The sequence below is a fragment of the Triturus cristatus genome, chromosome 4_2 (assembly GCF_964204655.1).
Source record: "Triturus cristatus chromosome 4_2, aTriCri1.1, whole genome shotgun sequence".
In the NCBI taxonomy this organism is placed as follows: Eukaryota; Metazoa; Chordata; class Amphibia; order Caudata; family Salamandridae; genus Triturus; species Triturus cristatus.
The window spans coordinates 893,658,640-893,675,699 of NC_140586.1; positions in this window are offsets into that span (position 1 = coordinate 893,658,640).

Below are 17,060 nucleotides of genomic sequence, written 5' to 3' on the forward strand. Positions count from 1 at the left end.
TGCATGGTTAAAAGGCTTAACTCTACACAAAACCGCCAGGGTTTTAAGGGACCCCTGCTTCTTACGGTCAGGGCCAGGTGAGCTTCTAATGTGGCAGCACGTATTGCTGCAGAGTGGAAGGCCCTTCACAAAGGTTGACTTGAAATCTTTCTGATGATAATTGCTGTATTTTGGTTATAAATGGGTACTGATTGGGTGAAATCTTTCCTCAGCGTTACTGTGTGTAACAAATATCAAAATAATGAAGCAATGCTATCCCAAAATACGCGGCATCACATAACCTCATTTACATTTTCATCCCATGCAATTTAGTCAACAGGTTTAGACATTTTTGTCAAGAGGGGGTCCTTACGCCTCAAAATGTTGACAGGGGGGTCTCGGCATCCAAAAGTTTGAAGACCTCTGCCTTAAGCTAATCAGAGAGCTTAAAAAAAGCGTAGGCGACACTTGGGGATCTTAGCCTGCAAAGGGCACAGCAGAGCCTAAGCAGGAATGAGGGAAGCAAAAACAAGAAACTACTCAAACTGAGCCTCCATATTGGAGCCCATAAAAACGATGGATTTATCTCAGATCTGTGACTGGGGTGAATGTTTGACTAATTCTGCATTTCGTCCATAATCTGTTCATTTTGCAGTGGTCACTACTGAAAAGCCATCTCCCCCTAATCCCCCTATGCTCTCCTGTACACCAGAGCTCGATCCTAAACATTGCCCGTGGCTTCACGGAAGGGCTGGCTCATGTGGGCACCATTAGCGGGTTAAAGGATGAGCCGTTTTAGGGAACAGAAACCGCCCAGGGTCAAACAGAGCGCTCATCTACGCCGGGCTTGCCCGCCTAGCGTGTTCTTAAGCATTTACTGGACAAAACCGACACTGGCATGATTCACTCGGTCAGGCAAGGCGAAAGATATGAAAACAGTCCTAAACAACTGTCATATGCAGTGAAAAATCACTTTATTCAACTGACTCCTTCACACAAAGCAAGACAATTTATTCAATGGATGAAAGGGTTTACAGTGTTACTAATGCTATGGCTTCTCTCTGTTTTAAGGGTCAACACAAACGTCAGAACAATGCACACTAAATGCCGGCCTAATACAATATTAAATATGTATTTGGAACAGTCATTTCAGGACCTACTAAAGACACTGATGCAGACAGACCTAACGCGAAATAAGAAATGAACTTACGAGTCCTCAATTGGGGCGTGTGACCTGATGCATAGTTCAGTCGCGGCTCGCATTTCTCGGTGGGGGGAGGGGAGGGTTAACATAAAAAAACTTACCTGGTCCCGATCCCAGTCCCGCGCCGCCTCTGCGTCCAGTTCCTGGGCCGGTCCGGACTCTGGAGCAGGAACAGGTCTGGGCCAGTCCGGAGCAGGAACAACTTCAGACTGCGCGGCCAGTGTCTCACTCTCAGCCAATCCAGACGCTGCATTAGCAGCACCAGGATTGGCTAGGGCACAGATACGGCCCGGCCACTGGGAGACCGGGGGGGGGGGGGGGGGGGCTGCGATGGCCTCTCGGGTTGCCCCCTCCCTCGCTCTCCGAAGGTATAATAGTGGCTGACTGACAGTGCGGCAGTGGGCATTGACGGGCTGGTCATAAAAATGACCAGCCCAAACCTGAACATGTGCACTAAGCGCCGCTGTCAGTGGCAGTCTGACTGTCACTCAAACCGTGTTGAGTGCTGCCGCAGCCCTGCCCCCACCCCCTTCAGCGGCCGATTGCCGCGCGCGCGTGTCCCAGCAGCACGATTAGAGGACTTGAGAATTCCGAATTGCTTCATTTGCTTGCACGAATTTAGGGCGATGTGGCTAGTAGGGCAACGCCCCAGCGCCCCCAATGGACGCACCGCCACTGTCCATCTGTGAGCCTTGGGGGTAACTACGGACAGTCAGCCTCACACAGAAGCTATTTTGAGGTTGCGAACCCTGCAATTTACAAAATGGCAGAACTTGTGACTGCAGAATGACTTTTTGTTATGTACTGAACCCCTTTTTTATTTGGAAAAGCCTTACTGAATTGCAAAAATAAGGTTTTGCCCAGTGGCATAGCTAGGACTTATGCTGCCATAGTGGCCTCTAAGACTTCCGCCCGCGGCGGCCGCATGTAAGAGTGGGGGTGCTGACGATTCCTGCAGTCGCTGTCCCGCGACAGCCCCAGGTAAGAGCGGGGGGAGGGGGAAGCCACTGGTTTTGAAACTCATTATGAACCGCTGTTCGGATGCGAATGTAATTGCGAACGAGACTTTCTAATAGTTTGAGACTACAATTGTGCTTGCAAACCATTGAACGGTTACTGACCCTTCAAAGGAAGTTGTAACTTATTTGCAAAGGTAAATATGTCATTGCTGAACAGCTTCCCCTTTGGGAATTTGTGCAAGTGGCTTTGGCGGATGTGGTTAAAGTCAGCAGTGGTCCAGGTTATCCCTGCCTGCACTCCTTTAAAGACCAAGGGCTGCTTTAATAACAAAGGTTTCCTTTTGGAAACACAAACGCAGTGATGGTGGTCATCTGTTCCTTATAAGCTACCATACCTGCATTGATCGCTTATCTTAGGCAATAATCACAAGTAGTGACCCGCCTTGTTAATATTCATTAGGCAGGTTGTTCTGCGACTGATCTTTTTACGGTACAACCTATTAGCACAAAGAGCGCATCACAGAACAACAGGCAGGTTGCAAAAAGTCAATGCACAATTTGCGACCTGTCTGTTCGTTCATCAGGCCCAATGTTTCCTATTCCTGGGGAATACCACATCATGCACATCTTAGCACCTTGACGCCTTCGGGCATTTGTTGCCATTTGTAAACCCCCTCACATCAAATAACATAACATGTATTTGTAAAGCACACGTTCACCCTTGGGTATCTTGGCGCTGAATAACAGATGTTTATTGTTACCCAACTCAATGGTACTCATTTTATCGACCTCAGATGGATGAAAGGCTGAGTGGACCCATCAGGATTAGAACCTGTGACCAGGAGGTCAAACACAGGTCCCTGCAGTGGACGCATTAGTCCACTGAGCCACCAGACCCGGCTTTAACATACAAGTAGTAGCAGGAGTATATTGTATATCTGTTCCCTTATTCTTTTATTTCCGTCTACTAAGTAAAATTAGTTCAGAGGCCTAACGTTTACAATAGGAGTCGCCATCAGCCCTGCCGAATTTGAGGTCATCGAATACCAGGGGTGCCTAGTGTTGATTAGGGGTGTGGTCAATCACAGGGCTCTAAGTGATGCTAGTTCTATCAGCGACCCCTGCTCTGTGAGTTACCCCCGCTCTCTCAGTGCCTGTTCTTAGCCAGAAGTATACAGAAAAGTGAAGGATGAAATGCTTGAATTAATCTCAGCCACTGGTAATCACGTGGGGCCACTTCCCAGTCTATTGTTATTTTTCACACCACGCCACCTCAGTTTGGAGCCAGCCTCAACCCTACTCCAATCAGAACATTCCAACTCAAATTGCAAGCTCAAGTTCTCCCCGAAACAGAATGCAAGCAGCACAAGACTGGTTTGGCCCTTACTAGGACTCATCAATCTTGGTTCCATTGGTGCAGCAATGTCTTCAGACTAAAATAACTCTTCTCCAGATCATCATTAATCATGTATAGGTTTTGGTCACACTGTAAAATGTGGTGGGAATTTCTCATTTATTTCAGAACAGGAATTTTCTTTTCTGCAACAACACAGATTAGTTGCTGCAAGAGATACATTGTGTTATGCCTGGCTTGTCCAGTGGGTTTATCCCGAGGCTTTTTGCATTTTGGCCTCCTGTTTTGGACCCTGTTTTTGTTGGTTTCATGACTCTGAGCACTTTACCACTGCTGATCAGTGCTAAAGTGCAAATCCTCTCCCAGTAAAATGTGTTTATGGATTGGTAATTCCATAACTGGCATACTTGATTTACTGGTAAGCCCCTAGTACAGTGCACTGTGTGTGCCCAGGGCCTGCAAATCAAATGCTGCTAGTGGGCATGCAGCACTGATTGTGCCACCCACATGAGCAGCCTGTAAATGTAACTAAGACCTGCCACTGTAGTGTCTGTGATCAGTTTGGTACTGCCATGTCGACCTGGCAAGTGCACCCACTTACCAGGCCCTAACCTTCCCTTTCATTACATGTAAGACAACCCTAAGGTAGGCCCAATGGGTAGGATGCAGTGCATGTGAAAGGTCGGACATGTGCCGAGGTGTGTGACATGTCCTGATAGTGAAATACAGTGCATTTCATTTTTCACTATTGAAAGGCTATCTGTCCCATAGGACAGAATGGGAGTTTATTTACAGGGGCGGGTGGCACAGCTCGTGGGTGGGGGGGGAGGCACGTGAGCGGGGAGGGGCCTGACTGTGAGGCAAAGGGCTGCATAAAAAAAATATAAGAGTAAACAAACTTACCTTGCCGCCGCCACCAGGTCCCGAGTCTTCTTTCCTGCTCGCCTTCCTCGACCCCAGGTCAGAAGAGGAACCAGGCAGCCAGGCTCCCACCCCATAAGCCAATCACAACACTACAATGGAGCATTGTGATTGGTCTGAGCGTCGTGACACCGCGCTCAGCCATGGGCTATAGGGGTGCGCATGTTCTCCATGCAGGCTGCAGTGCAGCCTGCATCGACAACATGGGAGTGCACATGACTGGTTTGGGCGGCCCGAGAGGGCTGACCATACGGTTACTGTGCACTCAGGAGTGGGCAAACCACTCATCCCCTGCCCTGCTGCTTCGTAAGCAGAGCAGCCCTGCCCACCCGCCCGCAGGCAAAAACCACATAAAAGGGTAATAACAAAAAGGTATTACCATTTTATGTTTATGCTTCTCGCACTGCGAGAAAGCAGTGGGGCGACACTCCTCCGCCATAGCGGAGGAGCAGCCGCTGTTTATTTATAACGTCTTATAAATATAACTTCCCTATGGGACAAAAAAGAAAGATGGAGTTTAATATGCCTGGACTCAGAGTATAAAAATGCATCTTTTGGTAAAGATGGTATTTATATTGTGTGTTTGAAAATACCACTTTTAGAAAGTGGGTATTTTCTTGCTTAGCAATCCTGTGTGCCTCTGCTGGTTTGTGTATGGACTGCCTGGCTTTGGAGTGACAGGGGCTGGAGATGTGCATTTTCTCAGACGGGCACCGGGGGAGGTTGATGTGTGTCCTGCCTTTCCTGAAGGAGTCGGGCTGGGCTGAATAGACCTGGGCTGCATTCAGAGTAGGGGGAGGAGTTCTCATTAGCACCTGAATAGGCCCAGTCTGCATTTAGAGAAGGGGGAGGAGATTTCCCTTGCACCTGAATAGGCCCTGCTTGCCTTATACAATGCTGTCTCCAGCTCCTGCCAGGAAGCTGCACCAGAGAGGACAGAATTGGTTTTGGCTGGGCAAAGAGCTTCTCTGTCACTAGAGAATATTTGGTGCTATAAAGAGTGGGGCCCAGACCCCTGAACTTTAGATTACTTCTTAACTAAGGAACCTGCCAGGAAGAAGAACCGGGAAAGCTGGAGGAGGAGTACGGCCCCTGTACTGTGTGCTGGTGGGGTTGGCCGGCAGTGGTTGCTTCTGTCTTGGGTAGGGAAAGGACTGGACTGTACTTTCATCATCCTGCTGCTAGAGTTTTCTCCAAGGACTTGAAGTAAAGCTTGCCTCCTGTTAGACGTCTCAGGGATAGAAAAAACTTCATAGATCACTTCCGGGAATCAAGAGAAACCTTTGCCAAGGAGAAGAGCTGGAGAAACTGAGGAGGAGTTCTGCCCCTGTGCTGCTTGCTGTCTAGGGTTGGCCTGCAGTGGCTGTTTCTGCCAAGGAAAGGACAAAGACGTTGGTGTTTCCTGTGTCCCCTGCTTGAAGAAGATCTCCAAGGGCTTGAAATAGGGCTTGCCTCCTGTTCTGAAGTCTCATGGACACAAAGACTTCACCACCAGCTCGCCTGAACTTCCTTGCTGGGAGTTCTGACCTGCTAAGAGGTGTGTGCTGCTTTTTTGAACCTCTGGAGGCTGTTTTTCCACTGGGAGCTGGAAAAGTAGTGCAACTTCGAGAAGCGCGATGCATCTGCACTTGTTTCCGATGCATCGCCGAAGAAACCGACGTAGCGCCGGCCTGCGGCTTGAGAAATCGCCGTATGCCATACTGAGTGCACCGATCTATGAAGGCCGACATCACCATATTGGTTCTGACGAAGGCCCTGCTGTGCGGCTTCAAGAACCAATGCATCGTGGGACCATGGCAGTTGCCACTGCTGCATCGCAAACCGACACATCCCTGAATGTCACGCACCGCATCTGGGTGCCACGCCGGCAAGAACACCAGGGTCGCAGTAAGAAACTGACGCATCACCTTCCCACACAGTAAGAAACAGACACATCACCTCCCCTTCAGTAAGGAACCGATGCACCACCACCCCTGCATGGCAGTAAGGCACCGACGCATCACCTCCCCAGAAGTAAGGAACCGACGCATCACCTTCCCTGCGACAGTTTTTGTTAGTGGGCGAGACGAACACAAGCTACTTTGTATGAAAAGTGTTGCATCTGCAATTTGCTTTGAACAGAACTACTTTTACCTTTTAAAAGTCATATTTTGATTACTGTATTGTGGAATTTTTTTGTTTTGGTCTTGTTTGGTGTAGATAAAGATCTCCTATTTCTCTAAACAGGTGTGGTGTTCATCAATAAATCAATCAATCAGGGGATTATAAAGCACGCTACTCACCTGTAAGGGTCTCAAGGCGCTGGGGGGTGGGGGGCAGCTCCAGATCAGTCAAAGAGCCAGGTCTTGAGGACCTTCCTGAATGTGTGCAGGGTCAGGGAGCGTCGGATGTTCACTGGGAGCTCACTCCAGGTCTTGGCAGCAATGTAGGAGAAGGCTCTCCCACCTGTTCTGTTTTTGCAGGTGCGGGGACCTCTGCTGGGGCGAGGGCAGCAGAGCGGTGGTTCCTCCTGTGTACGTGGAAGGATACTCTTTCGTTGAGATATTTGGGTCCGATGTCGTTGAGGGATTTGTAGGCGTGGGTGAGGAGTTTGAAGGTGACCCTTTTCTCAACGGTGAGCCAGTGGAGATCTCATAGGTGTTGGGTCATATGTTCGTGACGCGGTGTCCCGAGGACGAGTCTGACAGCGGCGTTCTGGATGGTTTGCAGTTTGTGAAGTAGAGCTCTGTTGATTACGGCATAGAGGGCATTTCCGTAGTCCAGTCTGCTGGTTATGGGAGCGTGGGTGATGGTCTTTCTGCAGTCAGGGGGGGATCCATTTGAAGGTCTTGCGGAGGATGCGCAGGCAGTTGAAGCTGGTGGAAGTGACGGCGTTAATCTGGCAGATCATAGAGAGGGAGGAGTCGAGGATGATGCTGAGGTTTCGTGCGTGGTTTGTAGGAGTGGGTGGATTTACGAGGATGGAGGGCCACCATGTGCCGTCCCAGGCAGAGCTGTGGGGTCCGAGGATGAGGACCTCGGTCTTCTCTGAGTTGAGCTTTTTATTAGCAGCTGCTTACTGTGTTTCAGTCTTTTTCAAGAATACATTTTATACATTTGATAAAGTGCAAAAGATTTCAGCCTTCATACACACACAGTGCTGTGCGAGGACAGACACAGCAGCGCTATCCCTCAAAATACACACACAATGATGTGTGAGAACAGAGCCAGCAGTGCTATCCCTCAAGATACACACAGAGTGATATGCGAGGACAGAAACAGCAGCGCTATCCCTCAAGATACCACATACACATGCAGTGCTCAGCGAGGAAGGAAAGAGCAGTGATATCCGTCAAGGAAGAAGACAGCAGCGCTATCCCTCAACATACACACGCAGTGCTCAACGAGAAAGGAAACTGCAGAGCTATGCCTTGAGATACCACATACACATGTAATGCTCCAGCGGCAGGAGACAGCAGCGCTATCCCTTAAGATACCACATGCAAACGCGGTGCTCTGCAAGGAATAAGACGGCAGTGCCATCACTCGAAATACACACACAGTCCTCTCCGAGGACGAAAACAGCAGCGCTATCCCTTGATAACCGTCTTCCTTCCAGGCACAAACACAGTTGTTTTTTCAGCTGGCGTGATGTTTATAAAGTGCAAAAGGTTACAGCCCGTGCTAATTGTATGCCTTTCAGACAGAAACACACGGGGGCATATTATCAAAGAATAGCGATAAACATTGTTAAGCGCACTTAGCGCGTTTCTGTTTATCGCTGTCTATCGCCAGATTACATCGCCGTGTTAGCGGCGTATTATCAACGCTTTTCTAACAGGCGATGTAATTCCAGCGATAGAGGACGAAAATGAGAAATAGCGTATGAAATCCAGCGAAGATTTCACAGCGCTATGGGCCTGCTTGCTGATAGGGGAGTGTGGACCTAAACATACAATCCACCTCCCATTATTTGTATAGCTAAGTCAAATAAAAAGCAGACGTTAAATTCCAGTGATAAACGCGGTTAGCTCGTGTTTTTTTGTATCGCTTCGGGGGGCTGCTGCAGGGTTGTAAATAGTGCAAAGCCGTGTCAGCCTGAATTGACATGGAGTTATGGACGGGAATGTCTACTTTGCATGTCATTAGCGATATTGACCGCTGACATGCAAAGCAGCATTGAAACACGCGATAACGCTTGTTAGCGTGTCCTTGTTGATTGAGTGATAAAAAAATTGCCGCTTTTTCGGTGCTATGTGCTGAAAAAGCGGCAATTACACCCTTGATAATATGCCCCACAGTTTTCTTTTTAGAAGCAGCTGCTTACTATGTTTCTGTCTTTTTCGAGATTACATTTTATCGTACTGTGTTGTTTTTTAGCCAAGCGCGTCATGTTCATAAAGTGCAAAAGGTTTTAGCCTTTTATAATCATATGCCTCCCAGGTACACATATACATAGTTTTAATCAACATTACAATTTATTTTTCTGCTGTGTTGTTTTTGAGCCAAGCGTGTAATGTTAATAAAGTGCAAAAGCTTGCAGCTCCTGCCCACAGTGTGCTTCCTAGGCACACAGAAACACATTTTATGTTTGTTTTGTGCTAATTTGGTGCCTGCTTTAAAGTCCATTTTGCTGGAGCCACAGCCACGGAGTTCACAGGTCTTCTTCTAATTATATGCTTCTGGAGTACAAACAAACACATAATTGCAAACTCGTTGCTTGGATTGGGGTTAAAGCCGCACCCAAGTGCTTCACAGGTCTTCTTCAGATCATGTGCTTTACAAGCAGAAACAAACAAATAACTTCAAAGTAGCTGCGTAGCCCTGTCCGTCTTCTTCGAGCCGCAGTTAAGTACTTCACACGTTTTTAAAATAGCATGCATGTGTTCCAAAGGCTGTATTGTTGCTGTTGGTTACAGGGCTTGCATTTCCACTCTCTTACATCATAAAACTCTCTAGAACCAATAGCAGTTCAAAAGTTAAAGATTAGTTAAAATAGAGCCAATAAAAACGTTATCTTAACCAAGAACTTATTTAACATTGGTTGGCTACTCTTTAACATTGGTAAATTTGATTACTTTGTGTGTTATTTAAACTGAAAAAAAAGCTATAACAGAATGACTAATAAAAAAAACGTAAAAATATGGCGAGACCGATTACCATTGCCAATGCTTGTTAATACTTATAAGTAACGCTGATGTAGGCCCTAAAGTCTCATAGGGCGGGGTGCTTTGTATTTAAAAATTGGACATGTGTGCTTAAGTCTTACATGTCCTGGCAGTGAAAAAATCCTAAAGTTGTTTTTTCACTGTTGTTAGGCTTACCTCTCTCAATGATTAACACTGAGTTACCTTATTACATTTAAAAACTGCTAGCTTTAGATTGGGAGTAGGTAGAGATATGTTGTTTACACTCAAATTAATTGTAATTTCCAATCATCTTTAATAATAAAGTCAGATGCTAAGTCCCAATTCTGATAATGCCACTTTTAGAAAGTTGTCATTTTCTATTCCCAACCAACTGTGCGTTTCTGCCAGTGTCCTGGTTCACATGGCTGTCAATGGCTCTGCGGTTGGGGTTTGTATGTTGCTTCCAGACATTGATATAAAGGGGACTTAGGTGTGGACAGGACTGACCATCCTGGCAGGATGATTGGGAGGGGTTGTACCCAGCCTCACGTAGACTTCAAAGTGCTTTGCCTCCTGCACACACAAACGAACCTGACACCACACCTGCCCTGCCTTTGGTCAACCCCTTTTGTCATCGCTAGACACTTTGGAGCCTTGACATGAGAAGGGGAAACATTTCCCAGAACCAGATGTGGGGGTAGGAGAGCGAGTCCCCCACAAAAAGGCTGGCACAGGTATAAATATTGCACCTCCAGAGCCACTCAGCAGAGCGCTCCTGCACCTGTGGAATATTCAGAAGGTCTGCCCTGCTGCTTGAAGGACTGCCTTGCTGTCTGAGAAGAAAGATTAGACCTCCTTGTCTTCATACCAGGCTACATAAAATGACTCCAAGTGTCAGTTGGCTGAACTCCTCCTACAGGGACACAATAAGTTCCAGAGGCCTCCCTGCAACTGCCTAGCTGACCTTCTGCAATTGGACCTACCTGGATCTGCAACTGGTCCTGCCTGAGCCCTGCTGCTGTCCTCTGCTGGAGTGAGTCCTGATCCCCAAGAGGTCCCACCCTTATCCTGGACCCTTGGCTGGTAACAGAGTGTACTCCTCCTGACGAAAAGGTGCAAATCCTGACCTTTTGGACTCCTAGCAACTGTGAATAGGACCATTCAAACCAAAACTCTCCCACCCCGATGACCGCCAATTAAAGTTCAAGTGAGCTCTGCTCTTTGTGCCAACAGCGTCCACCAGCGACGACTGGCAATGCAAGATCTGCACTTCGCACTACAGGAACGACATCCTGAGATGAACGCCTATGCAAAGCTACAGCAACAACTGTCCGCGATGCCCGATGGGATCTTTACGCTACAGAAACGACTGTCCACGACACTCAGCCACCTCCTCGCAACAACTACCAGCGGGAACGTAACTCGCATCGGACTTAAGAAGGTAACTATTCAGCTGGACTACTATGCTGTATTTGACCCACGCTCCATTGCACTTGGACTGATTTTCCCCCAGTCTAGCACAACCAGATGGCCACGAGAGGCGCTTTGTGCTTTTATTCACCATTTTTACTAAGAACTTTAAAACGGAGTATCTCCAGTTCTACTGATTTAATTTTTGTCATTCTGGTATCATTGTATTTGTTAAAATGTATTCTATTTTCCTAAATTGAATTACCTCTAAGTTAAGCCCGATTTATTTTGTTTTAAGGTGCCAGAGTCCTAACGCAGGTAATTTAAGGACTTTTTGTGGTTCTCCCTGACAAGTATAGTTTAATGCGAAATCAGCTGTCCGACTTTGGGTTTTCCTCCTTCCAAGGAATATTTGGAGATTCAATTTGTTTGAAATGATGTTTCTGGTTGTCTGAGGTATGCACTCTGTCCAAGACGGGACCAAAATCCTAGTCAGGGTATGTCAGATACACACCCTAAATGAACCTGTACTCAACCTCTGGTATCCTAGCACAGAACAGTCAGGCTTAACTTAAGAGATAATGTGTAAAGTAATTGTGCTACACTTCAAAGAGAACACAGTGAAAACACCACCAAAATATTTAGAAAAATAGATAATGATTCTATAATTAAAAATAGACAGAAGCACCACAAATTCAATAAGTAGAAATTGAGATATGATCATTTAAAGATTAAAATTGAAAAATAGCGTTACGATGCAGTAAGCGCCTATGGGGTTATCTGGCAAGATCAGGCAAAAGTCAAGACTTCAGGCCATACCCAAAACCAGCATGGGCCAGATACAGGAGACACGCACGGTCCACTGAACAAAAGTACTTTCATTGTGGTCGCAACAGCGAAGTGCAGGGTACAGCCGAGCGTGTGTCTGTGTCTATCTCGCAGTTGGGCTGACATGTCGATTTTCACCACGCAATGATGGCAATGGTTCTAAAGACGAAGTGCTAGGTCTGAGATGCACTGGTTCCAAAGCCGATGATCCTGGATTCTCCGTGCAGTTGAGTGGACCGCAGAAAATCATTTCTTCCATCGCAGCAGAGCGGCAGTCCTTGTAGCAGCATGGCAGTCCTTGAGGCTGTTCCTCCTGGGCAGTTCTTCACAAGTCCAGTAGTGTCTGATTTGGTTGGGCCAGAGACCCAGTACTTATACCCAGTCATGCCTTTGAAGTGGAGGTGTCTTCAAAAAGGGGCTTTGAAGTGCACAGAGTTCCTCCGTCCGAGTCCTGGCTCCACACTCACTACGGGGGGGGGGGTATGCAGAGATGCCAGACAGATGATCAGCTTCAGCCTCCTTGTAGGAGGAAGAAATACCTGGCCCAAGTCTGTCTAGAATCCTGTTGTAATGAACTGCAGATGTTGGGAGCGAGTGAGATGAGATTTTTTCCAACTGATCAGAAGCCAGTTGCACTGGATCAACTTACACACCTTCTGAACATGGCTGTAGCCCTTGGCATAAATTAGCCAGTCATATAAACAAGGGAATATGTTGATAACTATAGAATGAAGTACACCCACCAAAGGAGCTATGACCTTTGTAAAATCTCTTGATGTGGAAGCTAACCCAAATGGAAATACTCAGAACAGGTAATGTTGCCCCAGCAGGCAAAACCTCAGGAACATGTTGGAATCTGGGTGGATTGCACATGAAGGTAACAAACAGTCTATAAGATCTTAGCATGCTAGAAAAAACCTGGGAGCAAAGAATGGTAGAATGGACTGTAGAGTTAGCATTTTGAAGGAAATATGCATCAATAACTGATCCTTTTAAAGTCCAGAATGAGCCAAATTCCCTGATGTTTTTCACTAAAAACAAAATGAAGCAGCAGCTTTGTTTCTCCTCCGACTCTGGAAATAACTAAAGTCTTGGCCAACAGATTCTGTATCCCTCTTAGAAGAGTCTAGCGATGGTACAGACAGTGAGGCACTGGAAGAGAGTGTAAGACACTCAGAAGAGTTTCCTGGAACTGAACGTAGTATGCTGTCTCTATGGGTTTTTGTAAACAAATTTTATTTGTCAAATACACATGTCGCGAAGCTCTGTAGCCCAGAGACTTCCATCGTATCAAGAAACAACATATCAGCTCTGACAAGTTTCTCATAAAGTACCTAATAACAATTACAGAAGAGACGTGCAAAACAAGAACTCTATGGGTTTTTGAACTCAGATATCCGAGACGAGGTAATGCCAGGCACTGGCAAAGTTTTGGAGTTGACCCCGAAAAGTTTCTGGACTTTTTGGAAGAGTGGACGAATAGCCATGCCTTGGGAGGATCAGGTTTGTAATGGAGGAATGAGACAGGGACTTGTCTGAGAATGGTGCCTGCATAACAAGACCCCTACTCTGAAAGGGCTGGCTAGAACCCACTGAAGAAAGAGGAGGAAAAAGGAATCTTTTATATCCAAAATCACAACCCTTCCCTAGTGGCCACATAAAAGTCATTAGCTTGCGGTCTACCCCTCAGACATCTTAATTAATTCCTCTACCTAGGTGCCAAATAATCTAGACCAGGTAAATGCGAGATGAATCAACAAAGATTTCCAAGAGTTGCCATTCCTCCAAGGACACATCCAGATATGACAGCGAGCCTCCACGGAGAAGCCAGAAGTGGCAACCGCTGTTCGGGGACAATCAAAAGACATATCTGATATGAATCTGACCTCTTGTTCCATCACAGACAGGAAAGTGGTGGAGTCATTCCAGTGGTGCATCTCTTCAGCCAAAGATTGGAAGTTTCTGAGAAGGCACTGTTTGGTGCATGCGGTATAAGCATTGGCACGTACAGCAAAATTGGAGGCCTAATAAGCCAGCTTAATATCTCTAGCTGAAACTTTTTATCAATTAGCTCCATAGCAGATATATCTTCCGATGTAATGGATCCCGGTGAAGATAGTCCAGCTACCCAGGAATCCACCTCTTGAAATTATAGAAATTCCTCACAAAATGTATGCAGAGAGGAGGGATGTATGATGTTACAACGCATGCTTTTACAACGCATGCTGTTACAACGAATTTTTTACAACGCAAATGCTGTGACAACGCAAGTCTTTACAACGCAAGTCTTTACATCGACTTGCAGTAGATGGCGTGCTAACATTAAAAAAGGGTAATTTACTATTCTAACTCCAGTCCACGTTGCAGTAGGGAAGGTGTTTGGATAGTAAACTACACTATTTTTAATGTTAGCACGCCATCTAGTGCAAGTCGATGTAAAGACTTGCGTTGTAATGGCATGCGTTGTCACAGCATTTGCGTTGTACCAGTTTCGTTGTAATGGCAGTGCGTTGTAAAAGTTGCGTTGGTTGTTCACCAGAGAGGAGCATTGTAATAAACAAATCTGGGAAACACAAGGCAATTCTCCCTTACCCATCACACTGTGTAAGAGAATACACTTAAGCTCTGTTCTTTGATAAGGTTCTTCCTCTTCTTCTGCAGTATCCCCAAAAGCTAAATTACTCCTGATGTGTTGCAGGACTTTACTTAAGTCAGAATCTTGAATATAGCAACCTCTTCTGTCTTGTTTTTAACTTGGATACTGCAGGATCTAGCTGTAGTTGATTATCCAATGTGGGTTGTTTTGGTACTTGATGTCCCTATCTGACCTGCAAAGCAATTTCCACAGCTTGTTCAATAAGATGCTAAACTAGGGCCACTGAGGTCAGGAGGAGAACTCACTTCCTCCCATAGCTCTTAAGAGGGAGAATCTGAGGAGCCAGGCAACTACAGTCTGTGCTTCCCTGGGGACGTGCAATAGTCAGGGGTGAGGGCGGGGAGTACCAAAAACAAGCTGCCTTGTAAACTCGCCTATAAAGAACCCATCCAACACTTCCTGCATTGGCCGTTTCATGTTGAGAAGACATAAAGCGGACCTCCCAAGATCTTGCAGGACCTCCGCCATATTAGAATCAGACTGAGGCAGCATCCATGATAGATAACGGCATGGTGATTCATTTTTAACATCCTCATACAGGCCAATATTTCTATCCTGAAAAGTGAGAGATTTTGAAAACAAAAATCAGGGGAATTTATTTCCCTCATTGACTTTAGGCCTGGGATAAAATTCAGTTCCGCTCGCGGAAATTGTGATAATTTGACATTTTCGCGTTCCGCGGAGAAGGCGAATATGTCAAAATTTCCGCAATCCGCATCTTACCGGAAATTATTTTCTTGCTCGCGCTGTAAAAAAAAACATGATCGCGTGCGCGCGATCGCCTTACCTGAATCTCCGTGTTCGCCGACAAGTTTTCCCGATCCGGTTGCGTTCTCCACGAGATGTTGGATTGTTGGTAGCTATTTGCGCTGTGTCGCGACAGTTCGCACCCGCATTAACGTCATTTGTCACGCGATCACGTCATTCGTCGCGCGATCACGTCTTTCTTCTCGCGATCATGCACCGCAAGAGTATGAGATGATTGAGATTTCGCGCCCGTGAGCAACCGCATGGGTAAGTTGGCGAGCCGCGATCACGCAGAAAATACCGCGAACGGGCGGGAAAAAAACTTTTGCGTCTTCGCGATATTTCCGCGTGTTTACAGAGATTTTTAACATTTTCGCGATAGTTTGCGAAAGTGAATTTCACAAATTCCGCCCACCCCTAATTGACTTACAGTGAAGAGGATAAGCTTTTGCGGAGATACCTAAATGTAACCATTTTGGGCTTAAAAAATCAGGAGTCTCCTCCCTGAATCAGCCTGCTGATGTGTATGCATCATCAACCTGCATGTGATGATGGAGAGCAATGGACTGGTCAATTGCCGCGCCACAATAACAGAAAATAAATGGAGGGCAGGAGGGAGAGAACAAAGAGCGAAGACAGGGAGAGCTCTGGCAGGACCCAGATGCCACACTGTTTATTTCAAGAGTTAGTTCCCCCTGCCCCTCCAGGCCCCCTCCCCCCCCACACACACACACTTTCAAGAGCACAGCCATGGGGTCAATCTTAAAACAGAGGAGGATTTAGATAAAACAAATTGTGTCACTCTTGCTGCATCGTGCATGGCAGGTATTATCTATCCCAAAGAACCACAAAACAATGCAAAGTAGGCCCATTGGGTTCTGCTTTACAGACACCTGGAAAGATATGAACCGGTGTAAGGTGACAATGTTTGATCTGATTCTATGCTAGGGTAGGCAAAACCTGTCTGCTGATCAAGGCAAACCTAATATTGTGAGGACTGAGACTCAGAAAGGAGGAGGCAACTAAAGAACATCGTTGTGTCATGTCAGGTCTGTAAAGTTTCAGACCCTGTCAGACCCTGTTCAGGCCATGAGGGAGATAGGGGCTATTGGCCCTCAGCCGCGGGGGTCATTTGCCTCTACTGTCCTGGGGTACATCCTACTGTGGCTCTGTAAACTGGGCCAAGTACAAGTCCTTCAGCCCTAGACTCTGACTAGAAGCGATAGCCTTTCTTGAAGGTTTGTGCGGGGGACTCCAATTTGGTCAGAACTCAGCAGTTATGCAGCTGTGTAGTAATGTGATTATCTTGGATAGTGCGTCTCTTAGCAAAAATGAAAGTACTCTATTAAACATTCAGACTAAATAGTAAATATTTACACAAAAAGGTATCAAATACTCAATATATGGCACAGGGCTAATATATCTAGAAAGCCCCCCCACCCCTTACCCCGCTGTACCCAGTGGCGTACCGAAAATTGAGGGGTCCCCCTGCAAGGTATGTGGAGGGGCCCCCCCTCTGGACTATATCAAGAGCTCTCCGGTCTGAAGGGCTGTGCTGAGGGGGCCCCCTGGAGCTTGGCTCCCCTCACTCTGGGGCTGCGTGGGCCTGTGTTACGCCCCTGGCTCTACCCATCTCCTGCCCCTTTTCCATAGTAGGATCTCTCAAGTGTAAAAAGCAGTGAAGGTGCAAAAGTTTCCATCCTTTGATTTTAGTCTTTTGTGGCTATGTTAGTATTCAGTTTCTCGCCTGCTCTCTGGGCCGTGTTAGACCACCTACCATCCTCCCCACTCTCCGCCTGTGTTCATTGGAGGCTTGCCAGCTGTGGTCAATCAACACAGTTGCCCCCCTCGGGCTGTGCAGAATCAAGCCACACAGCAGAATATGCTAGGGCGA